The sequence below is a fragment of the Bison bison genome, unplaced genomic scaffold, assembly GCF_000754665.1.
Source record: "Bison bison bison isolate TAMUID 2011002044 unplaced genomic scaffold, Bison_UMD1.0 scf7180017864097, whole genome shotgun sequence".
Classification (NCBI taxonomy): Eukaryota; Metazoa; Chordata; class Mammalia; order Artiodactyla; family Bovidae; genus Bison; species Bison bison.
The window spans coordinates 1,853,237-1,871,692 of record NW_011494669.1 but is presented as its reverse complement, the minus strand read 5'-3'; the positions used below and the strand labels follow the sequence as shown (position 1 = coordinate 1,871,692).

At 43.5% G+C, this 18,456-nt stretch overlaps 1 long non-coding RNA gene across 2 annotated transcripts in view; it reads right to left on the bottom strand.

Annotated features, from left to right (window-relative positions):
• Window positions 1-7,499: 7,499 nt before the first annotated feature.
• Window positions 7,500-18,456, bottom strand: part of LOC104987530 — an 11,976-nt gene continuing 1,019 nt past the window's right edge. The window contains exons 2-3 of one of the 2 annotated variants that reach the window (XR_825135.1): window positions 17,911-18,203; window positions 7,500-7,753 (exon numbers count right to left, since the gene is read on the bottom strand). This is a non-coding gene — a long non-coding RNA (uncharacterized LOC104987530). Of the gene's footprint in view, window positions 7,754-14,541; window positions 14,582-17,910; window positions 18,204-18,456 lie in introns of those variants that run through there. The other variant, XR_825134.1, reaches the window with a different exon arrangement.

The following is an 18,456-nucleotide window of genomic DNA, read 5'->3' as shown; positions in this document are numbered from 1 at the left end:
AATACATCCCATGAGGCTATCACTACCATAGACAGTGATTACTCTGAGTGGATGTGGGAAAAGTCAACTGAGAGCCTTCTGGAAAGAATTCAGAGTATGAGAATTCACTCCTTTTCACGGTTAACTAAGTTACTCTGTTTTGCAGTTTATTGGAGGTATATGGCCAGCTGCCTGATTTCACCACTAGGTGGCATCGCTTTCTTGGGAATTTCCTGGTCTGTCCCAGAATTAGTGAAATTAAACTGTACAACCCTATCAGTTCAGGAACTACTTTCACTGCAAAGCCAGCTGACTTCTCATCAATCAGCCATTACGGATGCTTTGACACCACAACATACAACAGGCCGTGAATCTGGCCATTATATGCTGTTGCAAGTAACAGCGGCTTCTGCGGAGGGAGATACTACTTTTCAGATGTGTTTTGAAAATATCTATTTCTTACTGAATTATTGTAGCTTGAATCTGTTCGTCAAGCTGGCAGTGAATGATAAAAACCCTGTCAAGACAGGAATAACAAATTATGATGTGGGATTTTGTAATGTCATTGTGAAATCTACACAATACTTGGTTTGAGTATACACCTGGCTCTATTACCTAAAGGAACATGGGCAAACCCCACTGGACTTGCTTAATCCTCTAGAAAGAGATTAAAGTAGGTTAAAACCTTCCTTATGGGATTTTATAAGTATCAAATAAAAATGTCTGTGAAAGTACACTGTAATCTGGGAAACATTGCTAATTGTGACTAATTTTGAGGACTTAAAGATTCATACTCATTGGTGTTTATATTATGCATACAATTGTTATTTTCTTTAAGGTAGTCAGTGTAATTAAGCTCAAGTCTTCTCACAAATTTTAGGTTTAAAAAGCAACTTCACTTTGAGTATCTTTCTGAGATTATTTGGAGAGAGTGGTCTGAGAAGATTCTGTGATGAATTCTAGCACTTTGAAGTAAGTGAACTTTGTGCTGGATACTCCTAATTTGCTTAGTTATAAGAGGTAACTTTGACTTGATGGAAATATATTTTGGATGAGAAGCATTTGTCCTCTCTGGTGGTAATAATTCAGAGCTTCTTTATACCTTTAGTGTCAGTTGACACATCAGATCAGATCAGATCAGTCGCTCAGTCGTGTCCGACTCTTTGTAACCCCATGAATCGCAGTACACCAGGCCTCCCTGTCCATCACCAACTCCCGGAGTTCACTGAGACTCACGTCCATTGAGTCAGTGATGCCATCCAGCCATCTCATCCTCTGTCGTCCCCTTCTCCTCTTGCCCCCAATCCCTCCCAGCATCAGAGTCTTTTCCAATGAGCCAACTCTTCACATGAGGTGGCCAAAGTACTGGAGTTTATTAAGAAGAGATGGCAAGAATACACAGAAAAACTGTACAAAAAAGATCTTCACGACCCAGGTAATCATGATGGTGTGATCACTGACCTAGAGCCAGACATCCTGGAATGTGAAGTCAAGTGGGCCTTGGAAACCATCACTACGAACAAAGCTAGTGGAGGTGATGGAATTCCAGTTGAGCTATTCCAAATCCTGAAAGATGATGCTGTGAGAGTTGACACATAATAGCCCTTAAATATATAATGACAAATAAATAAGTTCCATTTCCTAAAGAGAGTGTATAGGGTGAAAGTCACTCAATCGTGTCCGACTCTTTGCGACCCCATGGACTATATACAGTCCATGGAATTCTCCAGGCCAGAATACTGGAGTGGGTTGCCTTTCCCTTCTCCAGGGGATCTTCCCAACCCAGCGATTGAACCCAGGTGTCCCACATTTCAGGCGCGTCCTTTACCAGCTGAGCCACAAGGGAAGCTCCATTTCCTATAGTTCTCCTTTATTTGACTAGGATTTTCTTTAGGGTAACAATAATTTTATTCTTTATTGAATTCTCACTACCAAATTTAGTGCCTGACCATCAAAACAAAAACAAAGAAAAACCCAACCAACCAAAGAAAAAAGAGAGTGTTGGTTGGATGCAAAATGAACAAATTACTAGATACAAATATTGCTACTAAAGATGCACAAAATATAGGTTTAAAATAGTTTATGTTTTAAATTATTAACAGCTTCTTTCAAAATTACCCATTCTCCCCTAGTTGACCTGGTTGCTTAATTAAAGCTTCCCAGACAGTTAACATCTTTTGACAGATAAAAATCAAAGTAGGCACTATTCAGAGGTTGGTCTACAAAGGAGTCATGTGACCTAAATTTCTTAAAATGTAAGCAATACAGAATTCTCTGCATGGGCAGGAAGCACTGGGATCTTGCAAACAGAACAGGCAGAGGCTTGGGGACAAACGGATGAAATGAGATAATACAGACAGAGCACTCAACTCAGTACCTGGCTCCCAGCACCTCTGTGCTAATTAAGAAAAGACCCCTGTGGGCAGATGCAGCCCCCCAGGGCTACAGTTGGCAAGCTGAAGGTGCTGGATGATTGTCCCCAAGTTCCTTGGGCCACAACCCTGCACAACACACAACCTGCAGAACAACTTTTGGAGGCCCCTGGGCGAGCTTTTGTCATCAAGAGACAGCATGACAGAGTGGTCAGCCTTCCCCAGTGTACCCGTGGGTACATAGTAGCAGAGTAGCAAAGTAATCTTTCCATGGCTTTACTCACTTGTGAGATGAGACAGTACAGATATTCACTTCACTGGGTCACCGTGCAGACGGAATCAGTGAACGGATGGAAAACACATAGATACGTGCATGGCACATGTATGTATTTCTCAGAATGTTAGGTATTATGATCAACATTGAACTAGTTCTCAGTAACAGAAGCAAAGTTGTATCAACTCTTTGATGACCTTGAGGCCTGGGGTTTAGGACAGTTAGGCTTTGAAGGAAGGGTTGCTGCCATCACAAAGCTCCTGGTCTTACAAAGGAGTATGAGCAGTTAAACCCTACAGAGAACCATCCAAAGTTAGGGCTGTGAAATTCTTCCTCAGAACCCCATGATCTTGGAGAAGGAAATGGCACCCCACTCCAGTACCCTTGCCTGGAAAATCCCATGGACAGAGGAGCCTGGTAGCCTACAATCCATGGGGTCGCAAAGAGGGGGTCACAGAGTCAGACACGACCGAGTGACGCCACTTTCACTTTCCTCACCGCCTACTCTTCTCTGTCTGTAAAAGAAACTGGCGTTCAGACCCAGATAAGATGATACGCGGGGGCACTAGCCATCTTCTAGGACGCCTAGCTTTCCAAATAAAGTTGTATTCCTTGTTTCAAAAAAAAAAAAAAAACTCCATGATCTTATTCATCATCTTCATCCCAGTGATTTCCATCCAGATGTTCAATACACACTACTTGGTGAGTTTTACGATAAAATTAAAAATGTCTAAAATCTTTGCTCTCCATCCAGTGTTGTCAGCTGGTTTGATAGTTGACACTGATAGTTTATTCTGAAGTCAAATGAGGCAGGTTTCTCAATCTCTTCTCTGAGAAGGTTAAAGCATCTGCCTCCAATGCAGGAGACCCGGGTTCAATCCTTGGGTCGGGAAGATCCCCTGGAGAAGGAAATGGTAACCCACTCCAGTACTGTTGCCTGGAGAATCCCATGGACGGAGAAGCCTGGTAGGCTACAATCCATGGGGTCGCAAAGAGTCGGACACGACTGAGCAACTTCACTTTCACTTTCCAAATACCGAAGCGTTCTTTCTTTAAAAACGTTCCAGATTGAACTTTTAATTAATTAATTAATTTGAAGTATAGCTGATCACTGCAGATGGTGACTGCAGCCATGAAATTAAAAGACGCTTACTCCTTGGAAGGAAAGTTATGACCAACCTAGATAGCATATTTCAAAGCAGAGACATTACTTTGCCAACAAAGGTTCGTCTAGTCAAGGCTATGGTTTTTCCAGTGGTCATGTATGGATGTGAGAGTTGGACTGTGAAGAAGGCTGAGGGCTGAAGAATTGATGCTTTTGAACTGTGGTGTTGGAGAAGACTCTTGAGAGTCCCTTGGACTGCAAGGAGATCCAACCAGTCCATTCTGAAGGAGATCAGCCCTGGGATTTCTTTGGAGGAATGATGCTAAAGCTGAAACTCCAGTACTTTGGCCACCTCATGTGAAGAGTTGACTCATTGGAAAAGACTCTGATGCTGGGAGGGATTGGGGGCAGGAGGAGAAGGGGACGACAGAGGATGAGATGGCTGGATGACATCAGTGACTCGAATGACGTGAGTCTCAGTGAACTCCGGGAGTTGGTGATGGACAGGGAGGCCTGGCGTGCTGCGATTCATGGGGTCGCAAAGAGTAGGACACGACTGAGCGACTGATCTGATCTGATCTGATCTGATAGCTGATCTGCAGTAGTATATTAGTTTTAGGTGTACAACATAGTGATTCAATATTTTTATAGATTATATCCACTTAAAATAATTACAAAATAGTGGCTATGTTTCCCTGTGCTGTACAATTTATCCTTGTTGCTTATTTATTTCATACATAGTAGTTCATATTTCTTAATCTTCTACCCCTAACTTGTTCCTCCGCACTCCCTCTTCTTTCTGGGAACCCCTACTAGTCTGTTCTCTGTATCTGTGTAGGCACTTCAGTTCAGTTCAGTTCAGTCGCTCAATCATATCCGACTCTTTGCAACCCCATGAACTTCAGCATGCCAGGCTTCCCTGTCCATCACCAATTCCTGGAGCTTGTTCAAACTCACGTCCATCAAGTCGGTGATGCCATCCAACTATCTTGTCCTCTGTCATCCCCTTCTCCTCGTGCCTTCGATCTTTCCCAGCATCAGGGTCTTTTCCAGTGAGTCAGTTCTTTGCATCAGGTGGCCGAAATATTGGAGTTTCAGCCGCCTAAGTGTAGGCACTTAGGTTGTTAAGTTTTAATACTAACCACAAGGGGGCAGTGTTCAGCCACCTATCCCTGCCCTGGCGCCATTAAGAAACCTGATTTTCAGAGCTTTTTTTTTAAAAGACTATCTTAGTAAAAGAAGCAAACTCATTATTTCTTTAAGACTCAGGCTTATTGTTTTTCTTCATTACTGCCTGGAATATATACCTATCCTTCTGTAGAAATAAAATTGAAACCTAGAAGCTTGACTGTATTTGTACCCAGGACATGTTAATAGGGAGTGATAATGAAGGACAGGGAAGCCTGGCTTGCTGCAGTCCATGGGGTCACAGAGAGTCAGATACGACTGAGAGACTGCACAACAATAAAATATTTAAACCAAAGCATGTTAAGCTGGCTCTAATGGGTAACATAAAATACAATGATATTGCAGTTAAGGTGGTTGTCTGGGTCCTCTTAAACACTAATTTGCTCTGTTAATCATCATAGATCCTTTCCAAAGTTAATCGCTAATCCTGAATACTTCATTCCACAAGTATTTACTGAATACCTCTATGTGCTAGGGATTTTTCTGGGGATTTGCTGGAACCCAGACAAGGACTGTACCTTTGTATTTAGACTGGTAATACTCTTGTCAGGAGAGGGAGGGAGGGATATACCTGCCTGCAGAGGTTAGACTCCTTTGAAAGAATATCTTAAAATGTTTAGATTTATTAAGATGCAGGAGGATTTAGAGATTTCCTAGTGGGAACTCAGATGACTAAAGGGACCAGACGGATAAATAAATAAAATGGGCCAGGTGGGGACTGCAATTGGGTGAAGAACAGGTGTCCAACTTAAAGACCACTCTCTCCTCAGCAGTTCAGGCCAGAATTTTGTTCTTTTTTCACAAAACTCAAACAAGACCGGCTCCCCTTGACACACGCACACACCTTCTCCTAAAGTTAGCAGACAGAAAAAACTGCTCTAGGGAAAGTTGGTTCAGAGAACCAGAAGGGGCAAGGGGGCAAGATAAACCCCCCTGTCCTACAGCCTTAGTGAATGAGTGAGTGAGTGTGTGTGTGTGTGTGTGCACGCACATGCACTCAGTCCTGTCTGACTCTTTGCAGCCCCATGGACTGTAGCCCACCAGGTTCCTCTGTCAATGGGATTTTCCAGGCAAGTATACTGGAGCGAGTTGCGATTTCCTACTCCAGGGGATATTCCCAACCCAGGGCTCAAACCCATGTCTCTTGTGTCTCCTGCATTGGCAGCAATTTCTCCACCCTACCTCCCCCCACCCCAAATATTTTTTTAAACAAATGCATTCAACCAGAGACATGATAAATAATGAGCAATGCAAGATCACGATATGAACAGCGGCCAAAAGCTATCATATAGGTGAGGTCTCTGTTTCTCTTTCCTCAAGGAATTTTCTAGACCATCAGGAGAGCTTCCCTTTCTGAGCCTGGTTCTTCTAAATCTCCTGTTAGATTTCAGCAGGAACAGGGCATGGGGCGTAACCATCTTCAGGTGCCCTCACAAAAGAAATGCAAAGGGTTAGCAGTGTCTTCCTCCCTTGTCATTAGTGAATGTGAGGATTTGAGACAGAGGCAGGGAGCCTCTGAAGCCAGACATTTCAAGGGAATTCAGATGTTGATCTTTCAAACAGAAGCTAGAAATCTGGAGTTTTATAGGAAATCTCTCAATTTTAGACAGCTGTCAATGAATTAATCTATATGTTGTGAAGGCCATTTTAAGCCATCTGAGAGCTAAATTTGCCTACCGTCAGTAATTTAACCTCTAACGTAATTAAATCCTTCAGTTTTACAGAAGAAATAGCAGGCCCAGAGAATTTAATGACTTGCCCAACATCATCACATAATCCGTAATTATTTTTTTCCTCTAAGTCATAAAATAGCTGAAAAAAGTGGAGGAAACATCTGGCAACTAGTCAGACAACTATTGTCACCTTTAAATAAAAGGTAGGTGTCGGACTTCCCTGGGGGTCAGTGACTAAGACTCTGTGCTCCCAGGGAAGGGGGCCCGGGTTCGATCCCGGTCTGGGGACTAGATCCCACACGCTGAAGCTAGGAGTTGGCAAGCTGCCACAGATACCTGGTGCAGCCAAATAAATAAGTCAATATTTTGCTTAAAAAAGGTAGGTGTGAAAAGAGCCAGCTACTTGGCGATGTTGCTGCTGAGACAATTCAGAAGAGTATGATTTATACTAACAATGAACATACTACCTGATATGGAAAATGATGATGATGCAGAGGGGCTAATGAGAAAATAAAAGGTGTACTACTCTGGCTGCCATGGGTTACAAATTGGCACATGGCGTTTCCATCAAATATGAGTAAGTAGCTGTAAACACAACAGGATACTGGAAAACAGCTGCAGGATTGCATATCATGAAATTCTGGGCAAGTCAGACATTCTATTATTTCACAAATCTAATAAGAGAAGTGCATACGGATTTTACTATTAAATTAAGAAAAAAATGGCTCAGTATCACCCAGTAAATACAATAAACATGTAGCCATGGTGAAAGCGCTCCAACAAATGAGGGGATGGAGGAACATTCAAGAGAAGGCAGCTGAGACTTCAAATTCCGGGGCCATTTCAAATGCGTCCAATGGTCATTTCATGGAACTGGGGATTAAAATATTTTACACCACTCAAGAAAGTGCTATTATTTTTTTTTTTTTTATTGTTCACGACACGGCTAATTCTTGTGCCAAACTGACATTCCAAGAGGAGAGCCGAGTACTGACTGATGTCACCATCTGGTTTTGCCAAGTCGTGCTCACCTCCCGTTGACCATCTCCAGATTCTGTGAAGGCAGAGCAGGTGTCTACATTGTCCATGGTCATGATTCCAGCTCAGTTCCTGGCATGCAGAAGGCCCTCCATAACTGTTTAGCTAGGCTGACTTGGCTCAGCTGGAATGGAAGAATCAGAAGCAGTTGGAAGGGAGCTGAGAGGTAGTTCTCATCATCTCACCCACTCCCACCCTCCCAGCATGACACCGGCCCCTCGTCTCCCACATTCGCCTCCATCGGGGATGGGAAATGCAATGTGCTGCTAGCAAGCAGCCAAATCTAATTCAATAACCCTGCCTCAGACCCTCTCCAGATGATGCTAACGCCAAACTAGACTGTCATAATGTTCTTGGCCAGAAGCCTAAACTCTGGAAATGAGATTACATGGGCTTTGTATGAGTTTTAATATAACCATAACAAGTATTAATAATGCATGTTGTATAATCAATTGGCATTCTCCCTCAAAGTACTGCAACTCTTATTTCTTACTTTGATACATTCATACACACAGATAAACAAGAATACATCTCTCTTCAACAGGGCAAAACAACCTCTTAGCTTTACAAAACTTTCCCAACGACAACGTGGTCTAGCTCTACCAGGCTGGAAGAGCATGGGCTTGAGAATTTCAGATCACCAGTCATCAATGCAACTCTGGAATGAAGTTTATGAACACTGTCACCCCATCCAAAATGCCTAATTTGTCTGTCTCAGGGACTCCACACCTTGAAAGCTTTGACTCCTTTTAACCATTTAATTCATGCAATAACTGAGTTCCTAATATACGCCAAGCACCAGGCTAGGTTTACAGGCACAGTGGTGAACACAACGGGCATAGTTCCTATTCTCATTGAGCTTTTAGTTCAGGGTCAAACAAAACGAAAGCAAACAGCGACAAAAAGTTGCAAAAAAAATTATGAAGGAGGAAAAAGTGCTAAGAAGGAAAATAATGGGGGAGGGAGATTGAGTTTAAGTTAGAATGGTCTGATAAGGCCTCTGGGGAGGGGATACTGAAGCTGAGGTCTTTGCAAAAAATGATAAAGAGCTTTCCAGGCAAGAGGAAAAGACAAAAGCAAAAGCCTCTGCTTCCTTGGCTTGATGTGAAAAATAATAATAATAATAATAATAGACATGGGGAATATGGCACAAGAGGATGCAGAGACAGGCAGGGGCATGGCACACTTATGGACCATGGTCAGAGGAGCCCAGATTGGTACTTTGGGAACCAGAGGAAAGTTTTAAGCTGTGAGGCAATGTGATCTAATTTAAGTTTTATTTTTTATTTTTAATCTGAGCTGTGCTGGATCTTCACTGCTGTGTGCCGGCTTTCTCAGGTTGTGGCAAGTGGGGGTTGCTGTCTAGTTGCAGTGGGCCAGCTGCTCACTGTGGTGCCTTCTCTTGTTGCCCAGCGTGGGCTCTAGGCACGTGGGCTTCAGAAGTTGCAGCACATGGACTCAGTGGCTGTGATACACTGGCTTAGCTGCCCTGCAGCAGCAGGGATCTTCCCAGACCAGGGATGGAACCCTTGGCCTCTACGTTGGCCGGCGGATTCTAAACCCACTGGACCACCGGGGAAGTCCTAATTTAAGTTTGAGAAAAAGTTTCTTAGTGTTCTCATGAGAATGGACTGATTGGCAGAGGCTTAGGGCAGGAACAAGTAGATGGGTTAGGATGCTATAGCAGGAGTAAGCAAGAGAAGACGGCAGACTGGATTAGGGTGTCAGCAGTGCAAATGGAGAAAAGGGAGGCAGATTTTGAGCTATATTTTGATGAGATAATTGACAGGACTTACAGATAGATTCAGAGAAGGCAATGGCACCCCACTCCAGTACTCTTGCCTGGAAAATCCCATGGATGGAGAAGCCTGGTAGGCTGCAGTCCATGGGGTCGCTAAGAGTCAGACATGACTGAGCGACTTCACTTTCACTTTTTACTTTCATGCATTGGAGAAGGAAATGGCAACCCACTCCAGTGTTCTTGCCTGGAGAATCCCAGGGATGGGGGAGCCTGGTGGGCTGCCGTCTATGGGGTCACACAGAGTTGGACACGACTGAAGCGACTTAGCAGCAGCAGCAACAGATGGATTGATGTGGGAGGTAAGATTACTTAAGACTTCTAAAAGAAAACTTAGATTTCTGGCTTGATGAATGGAATGAATTGGAAGCCCAATACAATAAAACCATAAAGGAGAACTATTTTATTCAAAGAGGCAGAAAAGGGAAAGAAGGTCCGGTCCACTGGGGTGCCTTCCCTCTTTCCAACCATCCTTGGGTCTCCCTAGAATACCTGGGTCATGATTCTTAAATTTAGGACTCTGGACCATTTGGAAAGATTATGAATGTACCCGTTCCTTCATGCAGTTTTTCTGGAGCATAGCACTTGGAGCAGGTATACACCAGGTTAACGAGGATGAGTCTGCTTACAAGTACACTGCCTTCAACTAGCCTTCACATTGGTTGGAAACACTCTAAGCAACTGGAAAGCAGTTTACTGGCAGATTTTGGCTTCTTTCAACAAATGTATAAAAGCCAATGTGGCCTTTTTTTCACTTTGTGCTTTTCTATTCTTCACATTCTACTGAAATAAAATATAACCAATGGCTATTATTTATATTGCTAGAAACTCTTTGAGTGTTTCTTCCAGTGGTTGGAATGAATTGTATTTTCTTCACTTAATGATGCTATCATGGCATCATCTATAATCATGAGACTAATTCATAGGGATGTATAAATGTGTCTCGATGAAAAACCAGAAACAGCAGCACCCAGTTAGTACATGTTAATTTATGTAACACAAATTTTGGAGAAGGCAATTGGCACCCCACTCCAATACTCTTGCCTGGAAAATCCCATGGATGGAGGAGCCTGGTGGGCTTGCGGTCCATGGGGTCGCTAGGAGTCGGACACGACTGAGCGACTTCACTTTCACTTTTCACTTTTATGCATTGGAGGAGGAAGTGGCAACCCACTCCAGTGTTCTTGCCTGGAGAATCCCAGGGACGGGGAAGCCTGGTTGGGCTGTCGTCTATGGGGTCGCACAGAGTCGATCACGACTGAAGTGACTTAGCAGTAAGCAGTAAAAGAAATTTTAGCATAGAAACTAAAAGGGGGTGTGTCCACTCTTTGTTTACTTTGATGCCTTATCTATTTCGGTTGGCTTTATCCTCATCAAATAGTTTGTTCACTTTGCACTTTCTGAATTTATCAAAATGAATAAAGGTGAAGCAGGAACTTGCTAATTAATCCATTAAGAAGATCAACAGAGTGAGTCAAAAAGGGTAAATCAGCCCCAAACAAAGCTGGCTGATTTTTTTTTTTTTTTTTTTGGCAATTAAAGTCTAATCGGTCTTCACTGTGTTTCTGATGTTAGCAGGTGAGCTGTCTAGCTGGAACCATGTGCCTCTTCAAAGGACTTCCAGAAGCCCTCTGGGAGCAGGCCCTGCTTATTCTCACTCACTCTTCTCCTGAAAGAGAAAGTTTCTGTTCTGCTCCTGTACACCTCTCGTAGCCCTGAATGGTTATCACTTTCCTGTGACTCATGTAGCACTCGCTCCATCCTGCTTAGCTGTCAGCTACGCATCTCCCTTATCTCCCCACTAGACATTGTGGGCATTCCCCAAGGTCCAGGCCTTGTCCTTCCGCTATGGTTTCATCTCAGCTCTCTTGCACTGAAGATTTTCAAGCCTTATCTCTAACTTTGACCTTTTCTTCTGGCCCCTGCCCTACATTTCCAGCAGCCTGATGGGTATTTCACACCCACCCCAAGCTCCACGTGTATACTGAATTGTTCACCAACTGCTACCTCTTAACCCCTCTCTCTGTTAATGATCACTGTCCTCCCAGCTGGAGACACATGTGCTTGTTCTGTCTCTTTCACTCCCTATCTAATCAGTCACTTTGTCCTATTGATTTTCCCTGTTCTCATCAAAAAGACTTATTTACTCACCGCCAAACACACCTTGCACTTTCTCACTGCTAATATCATTACCTGCAGTTTCACACTACCACAAGGGCCTTCCTATCTGCTTGCTGACTTGCTCCAAGGAGTTCCAGAACCACCTGTAAAGTCAGCATTTATCTAGTTTCTGTCCCAAGCGTTTAGGTTCTCCTCTGAATTCTAGCAGAGTCAGACACAACCTAGCAACTGAACAGCAACAACTGAGTTAGAGCAAACACTGACTTCCTTTACCAAAATGATCATGCACCTTATCCTTCTGAAGTGGTAGGTTGTGGTGATGGTGTTTTTGAAATCTTTTATTGTTATTCAGCTTCTCTCATTTGCATTTCTACTTCAACTAGATTGTAATTCCTTGATGACAGGAACCCTGTCTTAAAATACTATTGTGCCACGCACAGTCTAGACACTCAAAAACACTGGTTCATTTGTTTATGCTGGATTTGTCTGATGATAGAAATGAAGAGACACACACTGTCGTTCAGTTTGCAATTCGGTCGCTCATTAAATTGGCCCATTAAACACAAATACTTTCCTTTTTCTAATATATTGCTCACAACAGAGTTTTTTTTCCCCTCGAGTTATTGAAAAGAGCATAATAGCATGATAAACCCTGGGGAAGAAAGACTTCTGATAGACATGTTTGCAAAAACTTTTCTCTTATACTATTACAAGGTAAAAACAAGATCTGCAGATGTTGTGAATTTATCTTACTTATCTCTTGGTTAAATAATGCTGCGTGACAAACCACCACAAACCCACAGTAGCTACAATAGGAAACCTTTATGTGTGAGCCTGTGTAGGTTGGCTAGGCAGTTCTACTGATCTGAGCTGGTCTAGATGGGCTCACTGGTACACCCAGAGCCTGCTGTGGGGCTAGCAGCCAGCTTTGCTAACCTTGGCTTGGCTCTCCTGGTGTCTGGGGACTTGGCTGGGGTGACTGAACTGACTGAGCTTGTTCCCATGTGTTTGCTCATCTTCCAACAGGTTAGCTCAGGCTCATTCTTGCGGCAATGAAGGGTACTGAGAGACTTAGCCAGCGGGGGCATGGCCCCTAAGGTCTAGACTCAGTATTGGCCCACCACTCTTCCTTCCCACCGGTTAAAATAGTCACTGGACCAGCCCTGATTCAAGGGGTTGGGGAAACAAGGCCCCACTTCTTGATGGTTGGTGCTAACTCACATTGCGAAGGATATGGAAACAGGAATGGAGAATACCAGCTGTTTTCGCAATCAGTCTACCCCAGAGTAAACAGACCTGGCTTCATATGGCAGCACAGTTTTCTAGTTGCATAATATTGAGCAATTTATTTAACCACTCTGAGCTCTGTCCCTCAATAGGAAAATAAGTCCTGTGAGGATGGAAGGAAATCTATACCCAGAGTTGGGGACATTAAAGGAACTCAATAAATATCAATAAATTCCTCACAACTCTCCCAACAACTGTTCAGATAAGGAAAGGAGGTATATGACATCTCTTAACATTATGAAAATTACATAATTTTATATAAATTTGACTTAGAGATACAAAATGCTAAACTCAAAATGTATATTTCAGGGGGAAAATGACATAAAAGTTTGAGCAATAATTTGAAAGATTTTGAAGAAATTAACTGGAAAATGAAGCTCAATGTTATTGACATCAGTAGGCCCTGTGTGCTGATCCTATGGGTCAAGAAAGGGTAGGTCACAAGGTCTGTGGTCAGACCGCAGGGAATTTCTCACCAGTGTTTTGGGTCATACCTCACATCTAGTCGAGTGAAAAAACCAGCAGCTACTCTCTCTCGTTCCCAATCTCCATGTACATTTTCTTATCTCAGGTGTCCTCAGAAGACAACCGAGCTGGGTCAGGGAACTCTCAAGCCGCACATCAGCCCTGAGGCAGGGAGCAAGTTGCAGCACTGAGTTAGATGTGGGGCTGTCATGGTCCTGCCCTTGGTTGGTGACTTAGTTCAGGGTAAATGTTATAAGTACTAATTGAATGAATCTAGAAGAGGAAGAATCACAGAGGTGACCGCAAAGGTGAGGCGTAACTAACATTTACTCATTCCAAAAGATTTATTGACGTTCCTGCTCTGTCAGCGTTGGGGCAATAGTTAATGAGACAGGGAAGTCTCCTGCCATCAACCAGTTTACACTCTATGCGGTCAAGGGAGGAGGAGTGTTTGTATTTGGTGTATTTTCAGCTAGCATTTATTTTTAATTCCCCCCCTCAACTTATTGAGGTATAACTGACAAGTAAAAATTAAACATATTTAAAGTGTACAGCATGATTTGATATATGTATGCATTGTGAAACGATTACCACAATCAAGCTAACTAAATCACTAACATATAACACAATTACCTTTTTGTGTGTGGTAAAAACATTTACAATCTACTCACTTTGCAAATTTCACTGTAAAATACAGTACTGTTAACTATAATCACCACGCTGTACATTAGATCCCCAGAATTCACTCATCTTATAACTAAAACTTCATACCATTTGGCCAATATCTCCCCACTTCCCATGGCACCCAGGCCTTGGCAACCACTGTTCTATTCTCTGCTTATATGAACTTAAATTTTTTAGCCTCCACATGTAAGTGAGATTATACAGTATTTGTCTTTCTGTGTCTGGCTTACTCATACAGCAAATTGTCTTCCAGGTTCAACCATACAGTTGCAAGTGGCAGGATCTTCTTTATTATGAGAATAATATACATATATATATCACATTTTCTTTATCCATTAATCCATCAACAGACACAAAGCTTGTTTCCATATCTTGGCTACTGAGAATCATTCTGCTAACATGGATTAAGTACTTACTATGCATTAGCTGGCTTCCTAGGTGGCTCAGTGGTAAAAAACTGCCTGCCAACACAGGAAGACCCCTTGAGAAAGGAAATGGCAACCCATTCCAGTATGCTTGCCTGGGAAGTCCCATGGACAGAGAAGCCTGGTGGGCTAAGGTCCCTGGAGTCACAAAGAGTCGTACATGATTGTGGGTCTAAAACAACAAAAACAGCAATACGTTAGCTACTGTGCTAGGTACTCACACATATGTCTCTTTTTTTTTCTTTTTATTTTTTTATATATGTCTGATTTAACCTTCGAGATAGCCCTAGAAGGAAGGTGCTATTTTGCTGTTTCATAAATGAAGAAACGGAAGTTTTGTTATTCAGCTTACCCAAGGTCACCCAGCTAGCAAGTTCTTGATAAATTAACATTTGAAGTGTTGGGGTGGGGAAGATTTAAGTGACGATATCCACTGGAGGCCTGGGGGCTCAGAGAGAGGTCAGAACTGGGAATGCACAGCCTCTGACAGGCAGGTGTTCAGTCACTGTCATGACAAGGCAGGAGTGAGGATTGGGGTGAAGGAAGAAAAGCAGAGAAATAGATGCTGAATTCTAAAACCTTCAGAAGAAGTGATGTGATGGAACAGGAACCAGGGAAGACAATACACAAAGTGGAATCAGAAGAAGTGATGTGATGGAACAGGGACCAGGGAAGACAATACACAAAGTGGAATCAGAAGAAGTGATGTGATGGAACAGGGACCAGGGAAGACAATACACAAAGTGGAATCTGAAAGGTGCCCACAGCATGTGACCTTATCAAAGAAGTCAAAGAGAAAGAATTTGAGAAGCCGGACATTCAGAAAGCTGTTTCCTGGTGTTCTGCGGAGAATTTCACGATTTCCCATTCTGTGCACTGCCCTCATTCGCATACCTGACGGCATAAAATACTTGCATCTTTTTTATGCTGTTTACAGTTTATCCTTGGATTCCTTATTAGCCATGGAAATGAACCTTCAAATTCTATTTAGGTAAAAGCTTCATGTTTCCATCCGCCTCCACCTGCAACCTCCTGGTAGCTTCCAGCTTGACGTGGACAGCCCAGATATTACTTATCTGGGGCCAATGTTCTCGTTTCTCTCTGCTGAGTCCACACATCCTTGTTTGACCAAATAACAGGAACAAACAACTCCTTCCATAATGGATGTACCCTAAGGTGTCATGCTTCTGAGAATCTCATTTGACAATCGATTCCCCTGAACCATGGTACAATGTGACTTTAGTTCACACATTTGTTATTTATTGGGCACAAATGGTAGGGATTTGACCAAGTAGGCTGTATCTCCAGGCCAAAACAGCAAAGGCAGTGCCCAGCTCACAAAGGGGAGGAAGAAGCTAACGGAGGGGGGCTGGAGCACAGCTATAGATGGTCACTGAGGGACCAGAGTAGCTCAGCACATCAGCAAAAGGTTACTTGACTAATAAAACTTAAAAACTGTGAAATATTAATACTGGTTAAGACTTTTTGCACACTTAACTATGTGCAGGGCATGACAACCAACACATTCTATGGGTTATTCCAGCTTGACTCTCACAAGGACTCAATGGCTGAGGTTTAATGATCAGTTCCTCACTTGCCAGAGGACAGATGAGAGTCTGACTAGAATTTGGAAAAGGTGAAATATCTGGGTTCACCTCCTCACCAAAATCCTGGCCTCTAGGCACTGCTGTCCAACAGAACTTCCTGTGATGAAGGAAATGTCTGATATACTGTCCAGTATGGTACTAGCTACATATTGGTGTACAGCGTGAAATGTGATTGCTGCAACGGACTAGCAACAAGAAACAAACACAAAAAACTTGAATTTTGATTAAAATTTAAATGTAAATAACTACATTTAGGGCTTCCCTGATGGCTCAATGGTAAAGAAGCCACCTGCTAATGCGGGAGATGAAAGGTTCCATCCCTGGTCCAGGAAGATCCCCTGGAGAAGAAAATGGCAACTCACTCCAATATTCTTGCCTGGGACATCCCACAGACAGAGGAGCCTGGTGGAGTCCATGGGGAGTCCATGGGGTCTCAAACTTAGCAAGTAAACAACAAAGCCACATTTCATAGCCATTTTGGACTGCACAGACACAGAACATTTCCACCATTACAGAAAATTCTATTGGATAGCACTCTTAAGAGAAATGCTGCATTTTCCCCTTCTTTCCTCATTAGATTCCAAGGCAAGGAGAGGGCTTTGTCCCCCTCCTTCCCAGTTCCTCCGGCCTCACGGAAAAGAGATTCCTTTCCTCTTTCCATCTTCTCGAACTCCACCGCCACACCACCCACCCCTTGGAACCATCCTTGCACGGGAGCTGGGTGGGGGGACCCTGAAGCGGGAGGCAGATGGGAGTGACCTTCTCTATCAGCACCATCATCAGTAATCCACCAAGACTCACCTCTCAAAAGATGAAAATCATTCTGTCAGAGATAGGATCAGCCGAGCTAAACCTGAACAAGCAAACACAACCAACCAACACTTCATGACATAAATAAAAGAACTGTCCTTGGCTTTTCTAGGGCCTCTATGACAAATGATGTAGATGGAGGAAAGCCTGTGAGGTTTCTTCCTCTTCTTCAAAACTTTTAAAAACAACTGGTTACCCTACATTATTGAAGTGGAAAATGGGGCTTCTCAGCCTCCCAAAGCAATGTTTAACTAAAAAAAGTATTTTTCTGAACCAAAAAGTACTCCAGCCTTTAACCAAAAGACCTTCACAGTTGAAAGCTCAGGGCTCCCCGCAACCTCAACATTTTAAGTCCATACGCAATGCTAATGAATTCTTTTACAAGTTCTGTTTGCAAATTCTGCTGCATTTTTTGTTTGCTTGTTTTGCGGGCCTGTGGAATGGAACTCCTTCTCCCAGTATTGGAAGGGGAGTCTTAACCACTGGGTCACCAAGGAAGTTCCTCTATAGTGTGCCTTAAAGGTATCTTCACTAGCCTTTACTTCCAGATAACTTAGATCTTTATTTTACAAGTGACAAGAGCTCATCCAGATTTATAAAGAACAGGAAACTGAGGAGAGGGGAAGAAACAAAACAGCCAGATGTAAAAGAGGAAGGACTTTGGCGGTCTATTTTTAAAAATACCCTAAGGTATTGTGTGGCCACTGCATCACAACTTTCTAGTCCCCTTCTCAAATTTTCCAAAAAGTCGGATTCATTGTGAAACTCTGAAGTACCACCGACTAAATCACCTAGGGATTCTTGTTATAAGTGGCTCTGGGGTTGGGCCTGCAATTCTGCATTTCTAGCAAGGTCCCAGATGACACTGATGCTATGGAGTAGCAAGCATGTAGACCCCAAGAAGTTGGAATCGGACCTCCTCAGTTCAGAGACTTCGCTCCTGACAAAAAGTGGACTTTACAGGAAGGTCCCTGGGGCAGCTCTTTAGGTCCGTGGGACAGCCGACTTTACAGCGACGTTGGCGGAGGGGGCGAACCTTAGCACGAGCAACAGCAGTAATTTTTTACTGGGGTGTGTTACATACCGGGCTCCTGCGCCTCATTCATTTTGTCCTCTCATCAAGCACAGGAAGTGGACACTATTATCCTCGTTTTACAGGTGGAGATACTGAGCTCTGAGATTTAAGTAACTTGCCTACGGTCATGGCTTTTCGAGAGAGTTGAATCTAGGTCCTCCAACTCGAAGAAACAGCGCTTTAAACACGTCGGAGCCTCAGTTTTCTGTGCTGTGAAATGGACGGGCTGCACGGGCAGAGATCCCTGCCGCGTTCACCTCTGGGAGTCCTTGGATTCCTGAAGCAGAGCTTGCTCTTTGACCCTGCAGGGGAAAGTTCTTTTTGAGAATACCGAGCCTCCTCTGCCTGCCTACTAGGTCAGGAGCAAGGCACCGCCGTTCCCGGGGAGGGTCGGGCAGTCCGGAGCGAGGTGGCTCGGGTCACAGCGGGCAGGTCCATTACATAACCGCGAGGCGGCCCCTCACCCCTCGCCAAGCCGCGGCCGGTAGAGCGGATCCCTGGATAAATCCCATTCACCCGCCGGCCAGAGTCCACGGCGGAGCTGGGGGCGTTGAA